Raw genomic sequence first — 23,516 nt, 5'->3', positions numbered from 1 at the left:
TTCCACCATTTGATCCTTGGCTCTGCCCACACTCTCCTCCTCTTCTTGATCTCCAACTTCATCCTACAGACCACCATCCTATGCTGCCTAACTACACTTCCCCTGCCACCACTTTACAGTCTTCAATGTCAGATTGACTCTTCTGCATTGGATATAATCTACCTGTGTGCATCTTCCTCCACTCTTGTATGTAACCCTATATTCCTCACTCTTCTTAAAATACGCATTCTCCGCAGCCATGTCCATCCTCTTCTCAAAATCCACTATCAACTGACCATTTTCATTCTTCTCCTTGACACCACACCTACTCATCACCTCCTTGTCTCCTCCGTTCCATTCACCAACATGTCCATTGAAATCCGCTCCAATCACCACTTTCTGTCCCATGGGTACACTGTCCATCACTTCGTCCAACTCACTCCAGAATTCTTCTTTCTCATTCGTCACACACCCAACGTGCGGTGCATATGCACTAACAATATTCATCATCACACTTCCAATTTCCAGCTTCATATTCATTACTCTGTCTGACACTCTTTTCAACTCCAAAACACTCTTGACATACTGTTCCTTCATAATAAACCTTAGCTCATTTCTCCTCCCATCCACACCATTATAGAATGATTTGAATCCACCTCTGATACACCTGGCCTTTCTCCCCTTCCACTTAGTCTCTCACTTGCACAACATATCAACCTTCCTTCTCTCCAACTCTCTTCCCTTACCAGTCATACTCCCAACATTCAAAGTTCCTACCCTCACTTCCACTATCTTTACCTTCCTCCTCTCCTTCTGCCTTCAGACCTCTTCTTCTCCTTCTTTAGCCAGCAGTAGCCCAATTTCCGCCAGAACCATGTTGGCTAACAGTACGGCAAGTCTGATCATTTGCACCCTAACAAAAAGAAAAAATTAGATGTCCATAAGACTAAAATACCTGGATAAACTACAATGAGGTTTAGTCATCAAGACACACATTTTCTTATTTTATCTTTCTCTCTCCTTGAGTGTGTTTACATGCATGATAACATCCTGGTTATTCACAAAATCCTAGTTTCAAAAGTGCCATGAATATTCTTTTTCAGGTTAAAGAAATCAGGATATTGATCTCTGAGAAGTTAGGTTAACACATGTAAATTTCTCCACAAGTAATCTGGCTATATGGCCATGTAAATCCTTAACCAGACTGCAGTTAAGAATTTAATAGTCTGTGCATATCAGTTGCACTTTGTTAACCTGTGCATGTCTGTGGCCAATTATGTTATCCTGAACATTTAAACAAGGTGAGTATTTTATCAGAAATACCATTTCTGCCACCGCAAAAGATTCGCTAGTTGGTTGCAAGGTAGAAAAAATGCACTGTCCTTCCGCTCCAAAACAGTGTAAAAGAAGAGCCCTTTTCCTTGCTGTCTCAACGTTATCCAACTGGTACATCTGGAACGAATGATGCCAGCGGCTCCAGGGAACTAGCGGTTCACCAGGTATTGGCAAGAAAGAAACTGGAGGAGGTAAGCCAAACTCTGCCATCCTCGTCGCCAAACTGTTGTATCAGAAATAGCGATTCACACATGTATAATGCTTAACTACTTTTTTATTAATATCCACACCAATAACAAAAACTTCTGTTTTTCTCCTACAACCCCCCACATTCGCTCCTGCACAGACTTCATAACAAGCAGCAGCAGTAAGAAAGAATTGTAAATGCTTGGGCGATCACATTATTACTTCTCCCGGCTGAAATAATTAGTCTCAGTATTTCAGAATTTCCTAAATTTATGTTGATGAGCTAAACATACAGTGTTAAACTCAGCAGCAAAATCTTTTGAAACACATGCTCCATGCTTGTTTGTGGATTTACTACAGCCAATGATGACATTTAACTCATTTTTGTGAAGTTTAATAAAGTTAGTGCAATTTGCCATGGGAGAACTCTGTACTACAAGTACATGTAAATTGGATTTTTTAAGAAATCAGGTTACTCACCTTATCCCAGTTTTGTGATAACTCACTGATTGCAACCTCTTGTACCCCCAGTAATATCTTTTTTTCCTCAAGTAAGTGGTCTCTAGGGTAAGAATTTCTATACTCTAAATTTTGTTAGCTAAAATTATGGGTATACAATATATTTTCATTTCGGTTTCATTCAGTTTATTTTTGTATAGCGCGCTTCACTGAGCACAGAACCTGATCATTTTTATTATTTAATACGTTAGCAGTTAATATATATATATATATATATATATATATATATATATATATATATATATATATATATATATATATTTATATATATATATATATATATATATATATATATATATATATATATATATATATATATATATATATATATATATATATACTGTAACAGAGACTTAGAAACTGAACGGACACACTGAACTGCAAACGTTACTGCTGAAGTTTCATTTATTCACTTAGATTTCAACCAGTCCTAGACGAATAATACAGCTAATGACCCTACAAACCTATAAAGGATAAACCAGGGTCAAAGATAATGCTGAAGTTATGTGCTGATTCAGTGAAACTAATGAAAAGGTAAGTGGTTGCACCATGTCACTCTCTGTTTCATTTCCATTAGCACACAATGGTACAAGCAGTATAAAGGTACAGGAAAAATATAACTAATGTAAGCATTTTCTGCTTAAGACTAGAAGTTATCTTCCAGCAATTGTATGCAGTAAGAAGCATAATGGTTCCTAGTGCTGAGTGCTGAGAATATTCAATTTCCTTACTTAATCACACATTATTTATTATTACACATATATAGAATCTAACATTTAATGGTTAAGTATGAACTAAAATGTAATTTATTTTTCTGCCTGATATCTCATAGAAATATTGTTCTGTTCAACCGTTAACATTTTTTAATTCCTTTTCTAACTTTAACAGGCTCTTTTGGTGCATGTCTGCCTCTTTTATAACAGCATCATGCTCTCAATTGTCCCAAACCACAATGCTGTAACACTTGAAATGTACTCATGTTTTGAAGTGGAATTGATCACATTTTGGATTCTCTCCTGAATTTTCAATGTCTGTGGACCACTTTTTAATCTTATTGCTGCCTTCCTGCAAAGAGAATGCCCTTTCCATTTAATATTTAATAGTAGGTTTCTTTGTATATAGTATAAATGCCAGACACATCTCCACAAGTTCACATGTTCTTGTTGAATAGAAGTAATGGTTTATAAAACACTGCCAAATTGTACACTGCAAGAAGCAGATAAACAGGTGAAGCAGTAATTATATCCTATGTGTATAATGCTGCAAATCCCTAATTTACATCAGTACCTTCCTGTTTCCTGCTGCAGCTGAAATTAGAAGCTGGAAAGCCAAAGGGCAGGAAATTAAAGATTGGATCCCATTTTGCTGAGGAAGCTATTGGGCAAGAATCCCCATTTCCAAACAAATCAACGTCATCATATTCCTCTTAATGGCACTGTTAAAAATAGAAGGTATTTCAAAACCTTAGCTTACAGTTTGTTAATGTTATATAAAATAAAACCTATTCATTTTTAAATGTTGTTGAATGGAGCTGAATTAAACAATAATGTTGGTATGTTTCTGTTGTGCTTACTATTTTGACAACTTTTTTTCTGGGAAAGATATTTTTAAATAAGCTTGCTATAGGTACTGCACTCTTTAAAGAACTTTCATGTATTAATTACAAGCAGTTAAAATAAAAACTTCATAATATAGTATATTTCTGGGGAAAATATTTCAGAGATTGGTTGACACAGCAGTTAGTGCCAAGCACTCATGGCGCCAGGGACCCAGATTCATTTCCAGGTCTGTTAATTCTATGTGTAATATTTGGCTATTTTCTCCTATGTGCATGTAAGCTTAATCCTAACTGGGTCAGTGTGGGTTTATGTGGTGGACTAGTAACTACTTCAAGGACTGCTTTCTGACTTGATGCTTCTTGTACCCTTATAATAGAAAAATGGATTCAAAAATGGATAGGTGGGTTTTCAAAAGCAAAACACAGAAATTGTGCCATATCTAGATGAAGATGCAGTTTATGTAGCATACAACTAAGCAATCTTTGGAAATATTTGATTTTAAATACATTTATCAGAATAGAAATTATTGGAGGACAGCACGGTGGTGCTGTTGCCTCGCAGTAAGGAGACCCCGGTTCGCTTCCCGGGTCTTCTCTGTGTGGAGTTTGTATATTCTCTCCGTGCCTGCGTGGGTTTCCTCTGGGTGCTTCGGTTTCCTCCCACAGTCCAAAGACATGCAGGTTAGGTGGATTGGTGATCCTAAATTGTCCCTAGTGTGTGCTGTATGTGTGTGCCCTGCGGTGGGCTGGTGCCCTGCCTGGGATTGGTTGGTGCTTACCAACTGTGACAGCAACTTTTTTTTTTTGCAGTGTTGCTCCTATGACTCAGGTGCAGCCGCGAGTGGCAGCCTTTCCAGCAGCTCCATGTACGACTTTATATTTCTACCTTTTTCTCTATTTTTCTAATCACTCCTACCACTTTCTTTTATGTGGATTAATTTCCTGGACACTTTTTACTACTTGGAAATGGATTTTTACACGCCGAGACTTGTCTATTCATGTAGTCAACTTCAAGCACTGAGAACAAAGGCCTGTGCCAGTGTGGTTCCCTATTTACCTGACGAGGTAAGAAGGCGGTATCGTGGCAGCAGAGCCGGTGCTAAGCTAAAGGCTAAGCGGCTAGTGAGGAAGTGGCGATACAAGCCTTCGGTGCCTTCTGTGATCCTGGGAAATGTGAACTCACTACCAAATAAGATCGACGAACTGGCTGCGCTGGTGAAAAATGTCAGGACCTAAGGAGAATGCAGTTTGTTGTGTTTTTGTGAAACATGGCTAACAACTAGCATCCCAGATGCTAATGTGGAGCTACCCGGGTTTAGCACAGTTAGAGTGGACAGAGACACAAATACCTGTGGGAAGCGTAAATGAGGAGGACTCACTTTCTATGTAAATACAAGATGGTGCAACCCTGGACATGCAAACGTCAAAATCTCCACTTCCTGCAGGGACATCAAACTGCTGGCTGTAAGTCTGCCTCCCTATTACTTGCCCAGAGAGTTTGGACACGTCATTGTTGTTATTGTTTACATTCCTCCTCGCGCGGACGTGAAGATAGCGGGTGACATCATCCATTCTGCTGTTGCTAAACTACGAACACAGCACCCCGAGGCACTTGTGCTAATCTCTGGAGATTTTAACCATGCGATGCTGGACAAAACACTACCTGCCTTCTCCCAGTATGTGGATTGTAACACCCGGGGAAATAGGACTATTGACCTTCTGTATGCAAACGTTAAAGATGCATACAGCGCCACCCCGCTGCCTGCGCTTTGGAAAGCAGATCATAACCTGGTTCTGCTTCAGCCTCACTACAAACAAAGAGTGATGGAGATACCTACAACCACCCGCTCATTCAGGAAGTGGTCCCCTGAGGCAGAGCGGGCTCTGAGAGACTGCTTTGGAACTATGGCCTGGGATATCCTGCAGGGATCATATAGTGAGAATATTGAAGAGGTTGTTGACTGCACTACTGACTACATCAACTTCTGTATGAACATTGTAGTTCCAGTAAGAACAGTATTCTATGCTAACCACAAGCCATGGATTACAAGTGACATCAAGGGCCTTTTGAACTAGAAAAAAGGGCTTTTAAAGGCGGTGATCAACATGAGCTTAAGCGCGTGCAGAAGGAACTCTGAGTCTAGCTCAGGGCAGCGAAGGAGCAGTACAGGAGAAAGATGGAGCAGAAGTTGCAGAATAACAGCATGAAGGACGTGTGGGATGGGATGAAGATCATCACTGGCTGCAGCTCAAAGCGGGGTGCCACCATCAAGAGAGATGTGGAGAGAGCAAACCAGATGAACAACTGGTTTGACCACCCTAACCCACTCTCACCTTGGAGTACTGCACCCTACAGCCATTCTTCTGCTGATACCAGCATAGGAGAGAGTTTCCACCCACCCACAATTACAGCAGTCCAGGTAAGCAGAGAGCTGAGGAGACTTTGTGCCAGCAAAGCAGTGGGTCCAGCTGGAGTATCGCCACGACTGCTGAAAGCCTGTGCGTTGGAGTGGGGGAGTCCTCTACATTGTATCTTCAACCTGAGCCTGGAACAGGGGAGAGTCCCGAGGCTTTGGAAAACATCTTGCATCACCCCAGTCCCAAAGGTATCATGTCCTGGTGAGCTGAATGACTTCAGGCCTGTCATCCTGACGTGACATGTGATGAAGACCATGGAGCAGCTGCTGCTTCACCACGTGATACCACAGGTCTGCCACGCCCTCGACCCTCTGCAGTTCGCATACCAGGAGAAGGTGGGCCTGGAGGATGCCATCATCTATATGCTACACCGATCCCTCTCCCTTTTGGACAGAGGCAGTGGTGCAGTAAGAATTATGTTTCTGGACTTCTCTAGCGCCTTCAAAACCATCCAACCTCTGTTCCTAAGGGACAAGCTGACAGAGATGGGAGAAGATTCATACCTGGTGGCATGGAATGTGGGCTATCTTACAGACAGACCTCAGTATATGCGTCTTGGGAACTGCAGGTCTGACATTGTGCTCAGCAGCACAGGAGCGCCACAGGGGACTGTACTTTCTCCGGTCCTGTTCAGCCTACAGTATATACATTGGAATTCCAATACAACTCGGAGTCCTGCCACGTGCAAAAGTTCACTGACGACACTGCTATTGTGGGCTGCATCAGGAGTGGGCAGGAGGAGGAGTATAGGAACCTAATCAAGGACTTTGTTAAATGGTGTGACTGAAACCACCTACAACTGAACACCAGCAAAACCAAGGAGCTGGTGGTGGATTTTAGGAGGCCCAGGCCCCTCATGGACCCCGTGATCATCAAAGGTGACTGTGTGTAGAGGGTGCAGACCTATAAATACCTGGGAGTACAGCTGGATGATAAATTGGACTGGACTGCCAATACTGATGCTCTGTGCAAGAAAGGACAGAGTCAACTATACTTCCTTAGAAGGCTGGCATCCTTTAACATCTGCAATAAGATGCTGCAGATGTTCTATCAGACGGTTGTGGCGAGCGCCCTCTTCTACGTGGTGGTGTGCTGGGGAGGCAGCATAAAGAAGAGGGACACCTCACACCTGGACAAACTGGTGAGGAAGGCAAGCTCTATTGTAGGCACGGAGCTGGACAGTTTGACAACTGTGGCACAGCGACGGGTGCTGAGCAGGCTCCTGTCACTCATCAAGTTAATATTATTTTTTATCAGTATGCTGCTGCTGGAGTATGTGAATTTCCCCTTGGGGATTAATAAAGTATCTATCTATCTATCTATCTATCTATCTATCTATCTATCTATCTATCTATCTATCTATCTATCTATCTATCTATCCATCCATCCATCCATCCATCCATCCATCCATCCATCCATCCATCCATCCATCCATCCATCTATCTATCTATCTATCTATCTATCTATCTATCTATCTATCTATCTATCTATCTATCTATCTATCTATCAAACCAAAGTTTGAATCATAGCTCTAAACAGATGGAGCACTGGATAGTGCATCAATGCCTCCATTCATCTACATTCTAACCTTTTCAATCCAGTTCTTCTTCACAAGGAACTGGTGAACTTATTCTAGGCTGTCACAGGATCAGAGATGGGTAGTAACGAGTTACACTTACTCCATTACATTTACTTGAGTAACTTTTAAAAAAAAAAGTACTTCTAAGAGTAGTTTTACTGCACCATACTTTTTTACTTTTACTTGAGTACATTTGTGAAGAAGAAACGCTACTCTTTGTTATCTGGTGATACAAGCTATTATGGGCCATTACCCCAACACATAAGTGTGTCATCAGAGGGTTACAAAGACCTCTGTATGTTACTAATCTCAATGAACTAAAGGTCATAGACTGTAGTGTGCCAGTTGATGTATTCAGCAATCATATCAATTTTATAGTATCTAAATTGAATTATTATTGATGTTTATGTGTAAGGGTTTCATGTCATCAATACTGCAGTGTTATACAGCATTACATTACAGGGACTTGGGACAGGAGTTTTCTAGAAAGTCAGGCTTTTTTCAGGATGGGTACTAATGACTTACCTGTATGCCAAAAAGACTGTGAATCAAAAACATTAAACTGGTCCCACCACCTCCCAGAACCCAACTATTCCTTAACAGATTGATAGTAATGCCCAAATGCTGATGCTCCACAGTAGTGGCCAAAAGTTTTGTCAGTGACACAAATGTTATGTTTTGCACAATTTGCAGCTTCAGTTTTTCTGGTTGCAATTCACATTGTTTTTATATGATGTGCAGAGTGATCAGATGCATATTAATTCATTGCAAAGAGCTTTATTAGCATAAAATGTTATAACTTTATCACAAAAACCCATTTTGACTTATTTTGGCCCTGACACAAAATGATCAGCAAAAAGTGTCCAGCAAGCACCAGGACCGTCTCCTCCTGAGGAGTCAGCAACAGAATCATGTTGCCACCAGTGCAGAGCTTTCTTAATTTGGCAGCAGGTGGGTGTGAGTGCATCTGCACACACAATGAGGTGAAGACTTTTGGACAATGGCCTTGTGTCAACAAGAGGCAGCAAAATAAATACATATTGCTTATGAAAAGGAGTTAATTTGCCGTGCAGTGCTTGCAGATAATTAGTTTTTCATCCTATACCATACATAACTCCACGGTTCGAATCTTACTTAAAAGAAATTGCTGCAGAAAAATACAGATTAGGTTGTGGTTCCAACTCCTAGGGCAAGAAGAATTCAAGTACTTGCTCAACAACTGATTTCATGGATTTCTCTTCAATTATTATTCAATTATCTTATTCTACCTTTAGCCCTATCTTCCTGTGGGACTCTCCCTCCCACTGGTTGCAACCTTATTACCTCAGGGAGGACTTTAACCACATTTCTTTTTTGCTGTGTGGGGGAACGCTATCCCCCTTGTTACGTGCCTGGGACTTAAACCCAGGACTTCTCTATCCATTTAACATCATTACTGTCTACTGAGACCTTTTGCCAAACCCAGAGAGAGCTCTGGGCAAATTCCCCAGACAATAGTAGGTGACTTCCACTGGACGGCAACCCAAAATAATCCACCATGCGACGAGGAGTGACCTCAGCACTATTCTTTACTCGTTGGCAATCTCCGATGCATCCCGTTGAGTCCCTGGGTGACATACAGTGGTGTGAAAAACTATTTGCCCCCTTCCTGATTTCTTATTCTTTTGCATGTTTGTCACACAAAATGTTTCTGATCATCAAACACATTTAACCATTAGTCAAATATAACACAAGTAAACACAAAATGCAGTTTTTAAATGATGGTGTTTATTATTTATGGAGAAAAAAAATCCAAACCTACATGGCCCTGTGTGAAAAAGTAATTGCCCCCTTGTTAAAAAATAACCTAACTGTGGTGTATCACACCTGAGTTCAATTTCCGTAGCCACCCCCAGGCCTGATTACTGCCACACCTGTTTCACTCAAGAAATCACTTAAATAGGAGCTGCCTGACACAGAGAAGTAGACCAAAAGCACCTCAAAAGCTAGACATCATGCCAAGATCCAAAGAAATTCAGGAACAAATGAGAACAGAAGTAATTGAGATCTATCAGTCTGGTAAAGGTTATAAAGCCATTTCTAAAGCTTTGGGACTCCAGCGAACCAAAGTGAGAGCCATTATCCACAAATGGCAAAAACATGGAACAGTGGTGAACCTTCCCAGGAGTGGCCGGCCGACCAAAATTACCCCAAGAGCGCAGAGACGACTCATCCGAGAGGTCACAAAAGACCCCAGGACAACGTCTAAAGAACTGCAGGCCTCACTTGCCTCAATTAAGGTCAGTGTTCACAACTCCACCATAAAAAAGAGACTGGGCAAAAACGGCCTGCATGGCAGATTTCCAAGACGCAAACCACTGTTAAGCAAAAAGAACATTAGGGCTCGTCTCAGTTTTGCTAAGAAACATCTCAATGATTGCCAAGAGTTTTGGGAAAATACCTTGTGGACTGATGAGACAAAAGTTGAACTTTTTGGAAGGCAAATGTCCCGTTACATCTTGCGTAAAAGGAACACAGCATTTCAGAAAAAGAACATCATACCAACAGTAAAATATGGTGGTGGTAGTGTGATGGTCTGGGGTTGTTTTGCTGCTTCAGGACCTGGAAGGCTTGCTATGATAGATGGAACCATGAATTCTACTGTCTACCAAAAAATCCTGAAGGAGAATGTCCGGCCATCTGTTCGTCAACTCAAGCTGAAGCGATCTTGGGTGCTGCAACAGGACAATGACCCAAAACACACCAGCAAATTCACCTCTGAATGGCTGAAGAAAAACAAAATGAAGACTTTGGAGTGGCCTAGTCAAAGTCCTGACCTGAATCCAATTGAGATGCTATGGCATGACCTTAAAAAGGCGGTTCATGCTAGAAAACCCTCAAATAAAGCTGAATTACAACAATTTTGCAAAGATGAGTGGGCCAAAATTCCTCCAGAGCGCTGTAAAAGACTCATTGCAAGTTATCGCAAACGCTTGATTGCAGTTATTGCTGCTAAGGGTGGCCCAACCAGTTATTAGGTTCAGGGGGCAATTACTTTTTCACACAGGGCCATGTAGGTTTGGATTTTTTTTTTCTCCCTAAATAATAAAAACCACCATTTACAAACTGCATTTTGTGTTTACTTGTGTTATATTTGACTAATGGTTAAATGTGTTTGATGATCAGAAACATTTTGTGTGACAAACATGCAAAAGAATAAGAAATCAGGAAGGGGGCAAATAGTTTTTCACACCACTGTATGCTTTCTCTAGTGGGCAAAAGACACTCACTGAATTCTTTTTACTTTCTCTTAACATAACAACACTAAAAACTAACCCTAACCTCATCAGCTTTGCATCTGTTGAGATTCTGCTGGTGGTTCCCTCCAGGGTACGGATCACGTTGGGTGCCAAAAACTGTGGTCGAAATTTAACATCTTACTAAAGAAAGAAACACCCTCTAACAGGACAATTCAGTAATCAGGTGGGAGAAAAGCTGTTCATTGTATCTTTTAATTACTCCTCAGCAAAATGCCTTGGAGGGAGCATTCTTCAAAAGCAGTCTGTTACAGCATGGTCAGAATGGTCAGAGAAACAAATTATAGAGGTTCATTTTATAAAACTGTTGAATTTACATACAGTGTCAATTAATGCATACATTTTACTCTGGTTGGTTCGTTGGTTTACACCCAAATGATTTATATAAAATAAAAGTCTATTATATTATATTCTGGTTCTTTTTATACCTTTTGAGATGAGCTACCACCCTTGAAATTTCTGTGCATATAACAATTGTTTATTCTCGTTTATAGGACATCTGCTGATTTCTTAGTCATCTCTTAGTCATCCTTCAGGACATTTTGTATATTACATCAACCTTTCTTCTGGTACATTATTTACTTGACCATCTCAGTATTTTTCATAAACCATTTCTTATATTTTAATGTACATTTTGTTGTTCACTTGGCCTTTATCTGGTTTCCTGGTGTGCTTGAACAGGTTTCTGACATTTATTAAGCCTTTATGCTATTTCTTTAAGATGAATGCTATGCTACCTTAAAATTAATCTCCACAATAAGTGGAGTAGGATCAGTCAGGTGAAAGGGGTTTGCATGTGTAACCTGTAATCTTCTGTAGACCTTCCCAAACAGAAGAACATTACTGTTGATAAAATTGTGCTCAAATTTGTTTTCAATTAGTGTCCTTAACTGCTCCATCAAACTAATATTGTGCTTTTTTTGCAACCTTGTCTCAAGTTTTGTAAGCATTCTCTTTAGCTATGCATTACTTTTAGCTCTTTAGAAAACCATGGTTGTTTTTGTATTTTATTACTTTTGTTGAAATGCATTTTTGCTGGCAAGAAGTGAGATGCAACTGTACAATACAATACAATACAATTTATTTTTATATAGCCAAACATTACACAAGGAGTACCACAATGGGCTTTAACAGGCCCTGTTTTTTGACAGCCCGCCTTGACTCTCTAAGAAGACAAGCAAAAATTCCCCAAAAAAAAAACCTTGTAGGGGAAAAAATGGAAAAAATCTCAGGAAAGGCAATTCAAAGAGAGACCCCTTGCCAGGTAGCTTGGGCATGCGGTGGTTGTCAAAAAAAGGGGTAAATACAATACAATACACAGAACAGAACACAAGTAATCCTCAATACAATATGATAGTACAATAGAAATATTGCAAGTACAGAGCAAAATGCAAGAGTAGATGATATCACATAATATGATTCAGATTTGTTCAGAGTCCTCGAGACATCTGCCATCAAGCTGCCTCCCTCCTACTGGCCATTCCACAGCTGAGTTAGTGCTGCGCCAGTCAATCCAATGAAATTAATCCCTCTACCTGATGATTCCAGTGCTTCTCCATCAGAGATGACTTTTCCTTAGGCAGGCAGACAACTTGGCAGTAGGGCAGTAGCATCCAAGTGCCACATTTGAGTACTGAGAAGAGGTAAGGGTTAGTAACAAATTATAACTATCATTATTATTTATGTTTTAGTGCTATTGACTAACAACAGAGATGCACTATGCACAATCATCATTTCTAGTCTGAGTATGCTAAACTGAAGTAGTGAGTTTTCAGCCAGGATTTGAAAGCTGAGACTGAAGGGGCATCTCATACAGTAGAAGGCAGACCATTCCAAAGTTTAGGGGCTCTGTAACTAAAAGCTCGACCTCCCACTGTTATTTTATTAATCCTCTGAGTCATAAGCAGATTGGCATCTTGAGATCTTAATGTGCTCTCTGGTTTGTAAGTAATGATATGTTCAGATAAGTAAGCCTTGGCCATTTAAGGGATTATACATTAAAAGCAGGATTTTGAAATCTGCCCTAAATTTTACCAGGAGACAGTGTAAGGATTTAATAACTGGAGTTATGTGTTCGTATTTTGTTGTTCTTGTTATAATTCTTGCAGAAGCATTTTGGATTAACTGAAGGCTGTATAAAGAACAATTTGAACATCCAGTGAACACCACATTGCATTGCAATCCTACTAGAAATAAATGCACAAATTAATTTCTCAATATCCGGCATATTTAGAAAATGCCTTAATTTCTCAACATTTTTAAGATGGTACAAACATGTTTTGGACAAACTTTATAACATGCGCTTTAAATGGCACACTAGAGTCAAAGATAACTCCAAGATTGTGGGCTGATTCAGTAAAACTAATGGTGATGAACTGTGTTAAATCAGCATCATAATCTCCAATAATTAGCATTTCTGTTTTGTCTGTGTTTAAAGTAGTTGTCATTCATCCTCTCCTTTAATTCAATAATACAACTAATTAAAGTCAACATCGGAGAAACTTAATTTGCTCTAAAAGAAAGGTATAACTTGAAAATTAACATTATGTTTTCTAATGATAGATCCCAGTGGCATGTAAAGTGAAAACAGTAAAGGTCCCAGTACTGAACCTTGCAGGACACCATATCTCAATTCTCTGTATAATGATGCAGTACTGTCAGCACATTTCTGTACATATTGGAATCGATTTGATAAATAAGAGCTAAACCAGACAAGGACAGTGCCTGAAAGTTCAATGTCATTTTCCAGCCTGTGAAGTAAAATAGAATGTCAATGGTGTCGAACGCTACGCTTAAGTCTAACAACATGATTATAGTGGAGTTTCCTTCATCAGAGGATATCAGAATGTTGTTTACAACCCGTATTAGTGCCGTTTTGGTACTATGTCTAGTGCGGAATCCAGACTGGAATTTCTCAAATAATTTGTGATGTGTAAGGTGTGATTGAAGCTGATTGGCAACTACTTTTTCAAGTATTTTAGAGAGAAAGGGTAAATTTGATATAGGTCTATAATTATTAAGAATGTGTGGGTCTAGGTTTGACTTTTTAAGTAATGGTTTGATGACTGACACTTTTAGTGCATCAGGTACTGTGCCATGTAATAATGAACTATTAATAATACTAAGAATAGGTGCTGCAAGAACATCCATTGCGCTTTTTTTGTTGGCACCAAATCTAAGAAACAAGTAGTAGGTTTCATTTTAGAAATTAAAGTTAAGACTTTCTATTCTGTTACAGGATTAAAATTTCTAAAGTGTTGAATGCAATGCAACAGGGTCTGCCAAGCTAGTATGTGGTTTGCGCTCTGATGCTGAGATTTGGAATCTTATATTTTTAATTTTTTTCATTAAAGAAGTTCATAAAGTCTGTACTGCTAATATCTGTTGGTATTTTGAACTGTAGATCTGAATTCCCATTTGTTAATTTAGCCACTGTTTTAAAAAGTACACAGGGATTATTATTAATATTATTATCTATTATTTCAGAATAGTAGTCTGAGTGAGCTTTTAAGAGAGCTTTTTTATATTTTGTAACACTCTTTGTCCATGGAATTTGAAAGAGCTTTAGATCTGTTGTTCTCCATCTGCGCTCCAGTATGTTCAATACTCATCTAAACCAACACAGGCTTCTCTGAACATGTTTCATGTCACCCTATAGTCTCTCCACAACCTCAGCAGTCCAGTTTCACAATGTTTATAATTTTGTTGTTCTGATAAAAAATAAAACAAAAAAATATGATTAAAACAAACAACAACTACAACACCAAACACACATAAAGCATCTGGCTTGGATAATGAAGACCTGCTACTGTCATTAGAGGCTTGTAGGTGCCAATAAGATGATGTCAGACCTGCTCAGATTGTGCCACAGGTTTTTATTTAAAGGCATTAATATTTGGAAAGAGCAGTGTCCACAAAATGAACAAGCCTAATAAGCATTGATTGCTTCTTTGAAGTCAGCAGCATTAAAAATGATTCATCAAAAAGACATTGGCATAGAATGAATCATTTCTGTTGATGAGTCAGCCAGGATGATTTAACTTACTTTCCCAGGCGGTGACATGGACAAATTCAGTCTGCAATTCAATGCAAACATTTAGTTTTAATTATACTGTGCTCCTTTTTTCATCACTACACATTTATAAAAATGTCCTGTCCTCCTGCTGCAGTTTCCTCTAAGTTTTATGAATCCCATCCAGTATTAAAATAGCCTCTGAAATAAGTAGTGTAGGCTGAATCTCCACATTACCCAAATATCACAGTACCTGAGCTCGTCATAACTCGCTATGAAATATAATAGTTTTCCCTCTTTAGTAGCACATCTTACCACCTGCTTGTATTTGGGGAGTTCAGATACCAATATGGAACGATTTTAAATCACCCAAGATAATAACTTTGGAATCTGAGCAATTATTCCAGGCAGATGAGACCCAATCTGCTAAAAGCTGCATTGCGATAGTAGCATTTCTTCAAGGGATCATAAACTCTAATAAAAATAACAGATGCAAACTCCCTTGGCAGATAAAATAGTTTGCAATTAATTATCAGAAATTCGAGATTAGGTGAGCTGGATATTCCCAACACTGTAACATTGGTACACCACAAATTGTTAAAATGGAAGCACACTTCACCACATATAACATTTATTGCAAAACGCATAACATCTATCAGCTCTGAAAATATTATATCCAGGAAGAGCAGCAGTCTCATCACAAATTAAATCATTCAGGCAAGCCATTGTAAAAAAGAACACCAAAGTGAGAAAGTAATCAGTCCTAAAGCTGATGAGTAATTAAAGTGAATCTTTATTAAATAGAGTTCAGGCATTTAAAAGAAACATACTCAGTAGAGGTGGACAAAGGCCACATCACCTGAAATGGAGAACAGGCCCAGTTCTGTGATCAAGCTTTTATCCTCCTATGCTGGTGGCTCTCTGTCATAATTTCGCTCTTCTTCCTCATGCAGAACCAATGTCGTCTTTCTGCAGGGGAACTAGATATATTTTCAATTATTCCATTGTCAAAGACAGAAGACACAACGAAATCTGGCATTACAGTATACACTGTGACTGCAAAATGTCACTGAAATTTTAAGTAATTCTATACTTTGAAGAAAATCTACATTTACAAACAACAGTGATAAAACTAATACAGACAGTAAAATTGTGCTACTTTTCTTTAGCAACATCTTAAATGTACTGAAACACAGAAATTACTAATTTACAAATATAAAAATACAGAATACAGTAATCCCTCCTCCATTGCTGGGGTTGCGCTCCAGAGCCACCCGCGAAATAAGAAAATCCGCGAAGTAGAAACCATATGTTTATATGGTTATTTTTATATTGTCATGCTTGGGTCACAGATTTGCGCAGAAACACAGGAGGTTGTAGAGAGACAGGAACGTTATTCAAACACTGCAAACAAACATTTGACTCTTTTTCAAAAGTTTAAACTGTGCTCCATGACAAGACAGAGATGACAGTTCCGTCTCACAATTAAAAGAATGCAAACATATCTTCCTCTTCAAAGGAGTCAGGAGCAGAGACTGTCATAAAGGCAGAGGAAAATCAATAGGGCTGTTTGGCTTTTAAGTATGCGAAGCATCGCGGCACAAAGCTGTTGAAGGCGGCAGCTCACACCCCCTCCGTCAAGAGCACAGAAAGAGAGAGAGAGACAGAGAAAAACAAGCAAGCAAAAATCAATACGTGCCCTTCGAGCTTTTAAGTATGCGAAGCACCATGCAGCATGTCGTTTCAGGAAGCAGCTGCACAAAAGATAGCAACGTGAAGATAATCTTTCAGCATTTTTAGACTAGCGTCCGTATCGTCTAGGTGTGCGAACAGCCCCCCTGCTCAATCCCCCTACGTCAGGATCAGAGAAAGTCAGCGCAAGAGAAAGAGAAATGTAAGCTGGGTAGCTTCTCAGCCATCTGCCAATAGCGTCCCTTGTATGAAATCAACTGGGCAAACCAACTGAGGAAGCATGTACCAGAAATTAAAAGACCCATTGTCCGCAGAAACCCGCGAAGCAGCGAAAAATCTGCGATATATATTTAAATATGCTTACATATAAAATCCGCGATGGAGTGAAGCCGCAAAAGGCGAAGCGCGATATAGCGAGGGATTACTGTATATTTAAAGCCAGAATGTTCAAAGTAGACAAAAAATTCCAGGATAACTTCAAGTAAAATTAATTCTGGGGGAAAAGGTGACAAAGAGTGAAGTGGTGTCAAATAATGGGCACTATTTGTAAAACAGTCATGATGTAATTAAGTAGTGGTGATTAGTGTGGCAGTACCCTTCAGTTACTATTTACTGTACCTGCACCATACGATTGAATGGAAAAACGCTTGTAGAAAGTATGCCAATATTTATATCTTGGCGAGATCTAAAATTGTCTGTCACTTTATTGCAATGTTTAAAGTTTCTATTGTCTTTTAACACTCGAATCCTGGCAGCCGACAAATATTTTCTTTGTCTCTGACAATCTTAATTTTCCTCCCAGCTCCTTATCACTGCACCAATTGCTTTTTGATAAGCAGTTTTGTTTTGCAAATGTGTCAATTATTACTATAACATATGAAAACATTTTCTGTTTTAACTGTGTTCAACATTTCTTGCCTCACATTTCCTATGTCATCCTACATTTACACAGATTGTTGTAGACATGGAACATACACGAAATGTATGTATTTCAAATAATGATACATCATTTACCTATACAATTCCCTACAACTCATTGTCAGATAAACACATCAAGACAGAGTTGAGCTGTGAAAATTTTAGTGTGTGATACCTTCAGCTTGGCTGAATGGAGGATGGGTGAGTGCAGGTTGTATGCTGCTAATTGACATATTTGTACAACAAAAGCACTTATCAAGAGGCAATTGGTGCTGGTGCTACGAGGAAACTTAAGGTGGTCAGGGACAATGAAAAGTTTTGTAGGCTTCAGGGAGTCTAGTGTTAAGGATCAGAAAAACAAAAAAGAAATTGGCACATGACAGGAGAAGGTCACGAGGGAAAAGACAAAATATACTTTGTCAAAAGGATCACTCATCCACATGCCAATGGGTAAGGACCAGGCCACCATGGGAGATATGCTGGGTTCTTTAACACTAGAATTACCAGAGCCTACGAAAAAACTCGTAAATCCGTCCCACCTTAAATCGCGTCTTAAATCCGTTTGCACCTCTCCGCCACAGTCCTTTGTCATCTAAATGTGCTGATAAACAAAAACTACTAGCAGCCAGCTATTCCATCCCCCCACCGACTTAGAATGAACTTCTCTCCTAGCTCAAGCCTTGCCTTGATTTGATTACCTGGGATTGAAGTGGAGTTTTACAGTGGAAATAATTCTAGCGTTATTTGGAATACACGCTTTTCATGTGTGTTCCATTTCTATAGTAGGCTGTGCAAAGACATTTTTAAAACAGAAACGTTTTTCATATTCTAATAGTAAATGACAAAATGTAGGCATAAACTATATAACGTATGAAGCCTGAAGTCCATATATCAAAGAAACACTTTCACAAAAGGTACAAATAAGAGAACACGTGCGCTTTTCTTCAAAAAAAATATAACTGCACAAAAAAAAAAAGCCACGTTAGCATGCCACATTGACACTCTTACTACAACTGCCACGGTGGCGTAATGGTATCAGCTCCTGACTGGGGATCGGAGGGTGGCGAGTTTGATCCCGCACGGCTCCACTTCGAGAAATAAACTGCTCTCATTCTTACAATTTTAGAATAACAACATAAATTTGATTTCAGTCTGTAACAGCCGGTGTAACTTATGATACTGGTAAAGGTTAGCTTTTTTTTTTTTTTTTTTTAATTCACTTTTCATTCTCGCGCTATAGGTCTGCAGTGTATCACGCTGCATACTACCGCCCCCCCCCTCCCCCCCCAAAAGGGTTCTGACACACAAACGCTGGCGAAGCTGCCTTCTTCGTATCTCACCGTCACTTGAAATCAGCAGTTCTTAGCTGCTTATCAATCCATACAACCCCATCTGACACAGCTGTTTTCACATAAATAAAAGTGTACTTTTATTCAAGACTATAACCGAAGAATAAAGAAAGCAAGTTACAGTTGGTGGTTGATACGACAGCGTGCGTGGTGCAATGCTAAGAACTGCTGATTTCCAATCCGTGCTATATAAAATCATCACATTCAAATATTAACAGTTCCCACACACCCAAGGTCCGCCATTCCTACATTTACGACATGTGTACTTGTTGCAGTGTACACACCTCTCTGTGCTATGGTTCCTATTACAGTGAATGAGCACCTGACACTGTACTTTCCACATCAGAGAATTTCCACTTCCAGCATAAATTCACACCTGATCTGACGCTGTTCGTTTTCAAATAATATTGTTAATATTTGAATGTGATGATTTTATATACCACGGATCAGAAATCAGCAGTTCTTAGCATTGCACCACGCACGCTGTCGTATCAACCACCAACTGTAACTTGCTTTCTTTATTCTTCGATTATAGTCTTGAATAAAAGTACACTTTTATTTATGTGAAAACAGCTGTGTCAGATGGGGTTGTATGGATTGATAAGCAGCTAAAAACTGCTGATTTCAAGTGACGGTGAGATACGAAGAAGGCAGCTTCGCCAGCGTTTGTGTGTCAGAACCCTTTTGGGGGGGGGGGGGGTAGTATGCATCGTGATACACTGCAGACCTATAGCGCGAGAATGAAAAGTGAATTAAAAAAAAAAAAAAAAAAGCTAACCTTTACCAGTATCATAAGTTACACCGGCTGTTACAGACTGAAATCAAATTTATGTTGTTATTCTAAAATTGTATGAATGAGAGCAGTTTATTTCTCGAAGTGGAGCCGTGCGGGATCGAACTCGCCACCCTCCGATCCCCAGTCAGGAGCTGATACCATTACGCCACCGCGGCGGTTGTAGTAAGAGTGTCAATGTGGCATGCTAACGCGGCTTTTTTTTTGTGCAGTTATATTTTTTTTGAAGAAAAGCACACGTGTTCTCTTATTTGTACCTTTTGTGAAAGTGTTTCTTTGATATATGGACTTCAGGCTTCATACGTTATATAGTTTATGCCTACATTTTGTCATTTACTATTAGAATATGAAAAACGTTTCTGTTTTAAAAATGTCTTTGCACAGCCTACTATAGAAATGGAACACACATGAAATGCGTGTATTCCAAATAACGCTAGAATTATTTCCACTGTAAAACTCCACTTCAATCCCAGGTAATCAAATCAAGGCAAGGCTTGAGCTAGGAGAGAAGTTCATTCTAAGTCGGTGGGGGGATGGAATAGCTGGCTGCTAGTAGTTTTTGTTTATCAGCACATTTAGATGACAAAGGACTGTGGCGGAGAGGTGCAAACGGATTTAAGACGCGATTTAAGGTGGGACGGATTTACGAGTTTTTTCGTAGGCTCTGGTAATTCTAGTGTTAAAAGGATATCTTCCAAATCTCTTCAAATTCAATAGAACAAGAACAAGAGAAAGTAACCCTGTAACATTCCTCAAGAACATTGGAGAGCAAATAACCTGATTATCAGACAGGAAATGAGTCATGAATGACTGGTAGTAGGCTATCAATATGTCTCTTGAGTGTTAGGCAGCAGCACAAAATTTAACATGAGAACAAACGAGGCTACATGTCAATTTTAAGAAAAGGGACAGCACAAGAACTTCCTTGGAAAGACAAGTCAACTAATCCTTAGATAGGCTTAGGGACTGAGGTTTTTCTGTGGCTGTAAAGGGATCTTCAGACTTCTTTCACTGATGAAAAGGAGGCAAGTTCTTTTCTAGAGGCGAATTTTGGATTTGTTTGCATGTGACTCCAGGAAAGTGATTAAACATCACCTGCCTTCAAGAGTATGTTCAGTCTGAAGTCAAGTGAAAGTTGGACAAAGGTTCACCAGTGTGAAAAAACAAAAAATGATCAAGTAGGAAGTCAGTCCCAGGTCAGTGTAAGAAAACAACACTATAGCCTAGTACCATGAGCCACCAAGCAGTTCTTTTACTATATTTTTTCTTTTTAAATATATATCTTAATAACAACACTTTGTATTTTGTGGAGGGTCAGGTTAGATTTAACATTTTGATTAAGTGTTTTAGATAGTGGTTGTGTGTTCTGAATCTGGCCAGGTTCACATTATTGATCCATGCTCCACATCCTCTCAATGACACATAATCATGCAGTGTATATACAGTAGCATAGTATTTGGTAATGTATTTTTCATAACAAATATGCTGTATTCACTGAATATTTTCCAGGAAATTCACAGAATGGCCATTTTTTTCTAAGCATCCTATCTATCTATCTATCTATCTATCTATCTATCTATCTATCTATCTATCTATCTATCTATCTATCTATCTATCTATCTATCTATCTATCTATCTATCTATCTATCTATCTATAATAGTTTGTGAGGCCAGTGTGACATCACAGACCTGTAGCAGCCATGAATAGAACTTTCACACATGCATAGTGTAAGAATATTGCTGATCTGTTGCATGCACAACCCAGACAGCACTCCTTCCTTCCACCCCGCATGCGCTTAAAGAAAACCTTGCAGTATTTTCATTTTAGGGATACATAAGCTGACCATTATGAGTGCTGCCACTGGATATAGAACATTGACCCAAGCATGCTGGTAGCATGCATAATTAGCCATATGCTGCAACTATGAGTCAAAGCAAGTCTTAAAGGAGCCCTCCCCTTTCCCCGCCACTCATCAGAAAACTGGAGACCCTGTAAAATGATAAAAATGAAACATGTATTGCTAGTTACACAGCATTTCTTTCTAATGAATTGAATAAAAATGTGAGAAGTATCTACACAAATACATGGGAAACTAAAAAGACATTTTAGCTGCGCTGTGACTTCAAACAATGGAACAAGGTTTTCCCATGCTGCGGCTTCCTGGCACGGCCAATTTGTGCCCCAAGATTGGAACTCTGTGAGTGCAATGATATATATTTATATATTTTTACTTATTTCTAGTGTTTAGCTATTTGTTGTATTTTGTTTGTTGTTATTGTTTCACCTGAGTTTTTTGTTTTTTGAGGTACAGTGGCAAAGTGGGTAACACTGTTGCCTCACAACATGGATTATATTTTTGGCCTCTAAAATCGGTCCAGCATAGTTGACACATGCTTCCCTACCCATCAGGAACACTTTAAAAGCCATTGCACCATTATAATCCACTCAGACCTATAATCCACTCAGTTCCTCCTTCCCGATTGACTTCAAAGCATTTTGCAGAGTTTGGTGAAATTCCCAAACACTTCTGTGATTTTGCCAAACACAGAGCAAAGCAAATTCTGCAGGGTTTATTCTTCACTAATTAAGGACTTTTAGATAATTAATTATTCAGCAGAAATGTGTCAAATTGGTGCTCCTGTACACCTACCATAATATGGCTTTATAAGACCTCACTATGACTGCTCTCTGTTCATTAGCCAAGTCAGAAGATTTTCTTCTTTTTTGTAATTTTTGTGTGTGTGTTTGATGGGGCAGTTGATTTATTTTAATACCATTTCTTCAACTTCTGTAAAATCAACATTTCCCTTTGTGACAAATAAAATTCTCTCTATGTATTCCACTAAACTTACAAAATATTTAAAATTATCATTCTTGTATTAAATTGTGCATACATACTTAATGTCTTCTGTTGCTGTATAGTGATAGTCTCAGTTTAGTTCCAGATACTGTTGTTGCTCAGGAAACAAAAAGTGAAATCCCCAAATGTGCAAATGAGATTAGATTTGATTTATACCCGTTTTTCCAGCAATAGTAAAAACATTGTATTGCAAAGCATATTTTAATTAATTATACATTTAACACAATTAAAGTGAAATCACAGTTTTTTTAAGACAAAGGTCATCAAATATAGTAAAAGAAAAGAGTGACAGTTTTATTATTAAGGGTAAGGATTATTAATTATAAGCTCATAAATAACTTTGTAAAAAATGCTAAAATAAAATTAAGGGAAATCTCAGGGGGTGTATCAAGAGTAAACAGCCACAGTAATTAAAAACTCAATGCCATTAAATAGCTTTTACACAAAGCAGTATAAGTATAGTAGAATGGGAAAAATCTATTGAGAGCTTTTTCAGAACAAGTTAAAAAGGATCCTATTATTTCACGTTACATTCAAAGGACAGTGAAAAGCACTTTAAGGAGGCTGCAAACAGTTGCTATGGCTTTTAATATAAAATACAGTTTCCTGTTGTACAAAATGTACAGTTTAATTGTGCAGTCTCAGAATGAAAAACAGCCCAAATTAAAGGTGCAAGATCTTTGCATATCTTCCACACAAATGTAACATATTCATATAAGGAATAATGTCACAATATGTTTCTTTTATGATGTGACTTTTTCATTTTTAATCTCTGATACATGGTCTCTAGGTAGACCTCTTATTTTTGGAGTATGATACATCCAGAATGCAAAAAAATAATCTTTGGATGATACCTAACACAAAAGAGTGTTATTTTGCTCTTATATCTGAAATAATTAAAAAAATCTCCTATGCCTGCCTCACATATTTTTCTTGCAAGGGGCAACATTGTAGGCAAACAATATCACATTACGATCTAACTTTGTATGAACACAAGGCCGCCATCTACTGTATTAGATAT

The sequence above is a fragment of the Erpetoichthys calabaricus genome, chromosome 6, assembly GCF_900747795.2.
Source record: "Erpetoichthys calabaricus chromosome 6, fErpCal1.3, whole genome shotgun sequence".
Lineage (NCBI taxonomy): Eukaryota > Metazoa > Chordata > Cladistia > Polypteriformes > Polypteridae > Erpetoichthys > Erpetoichthys calabaricus.
Note: the sequence above shows the minus strand (reverse complement) of the source record.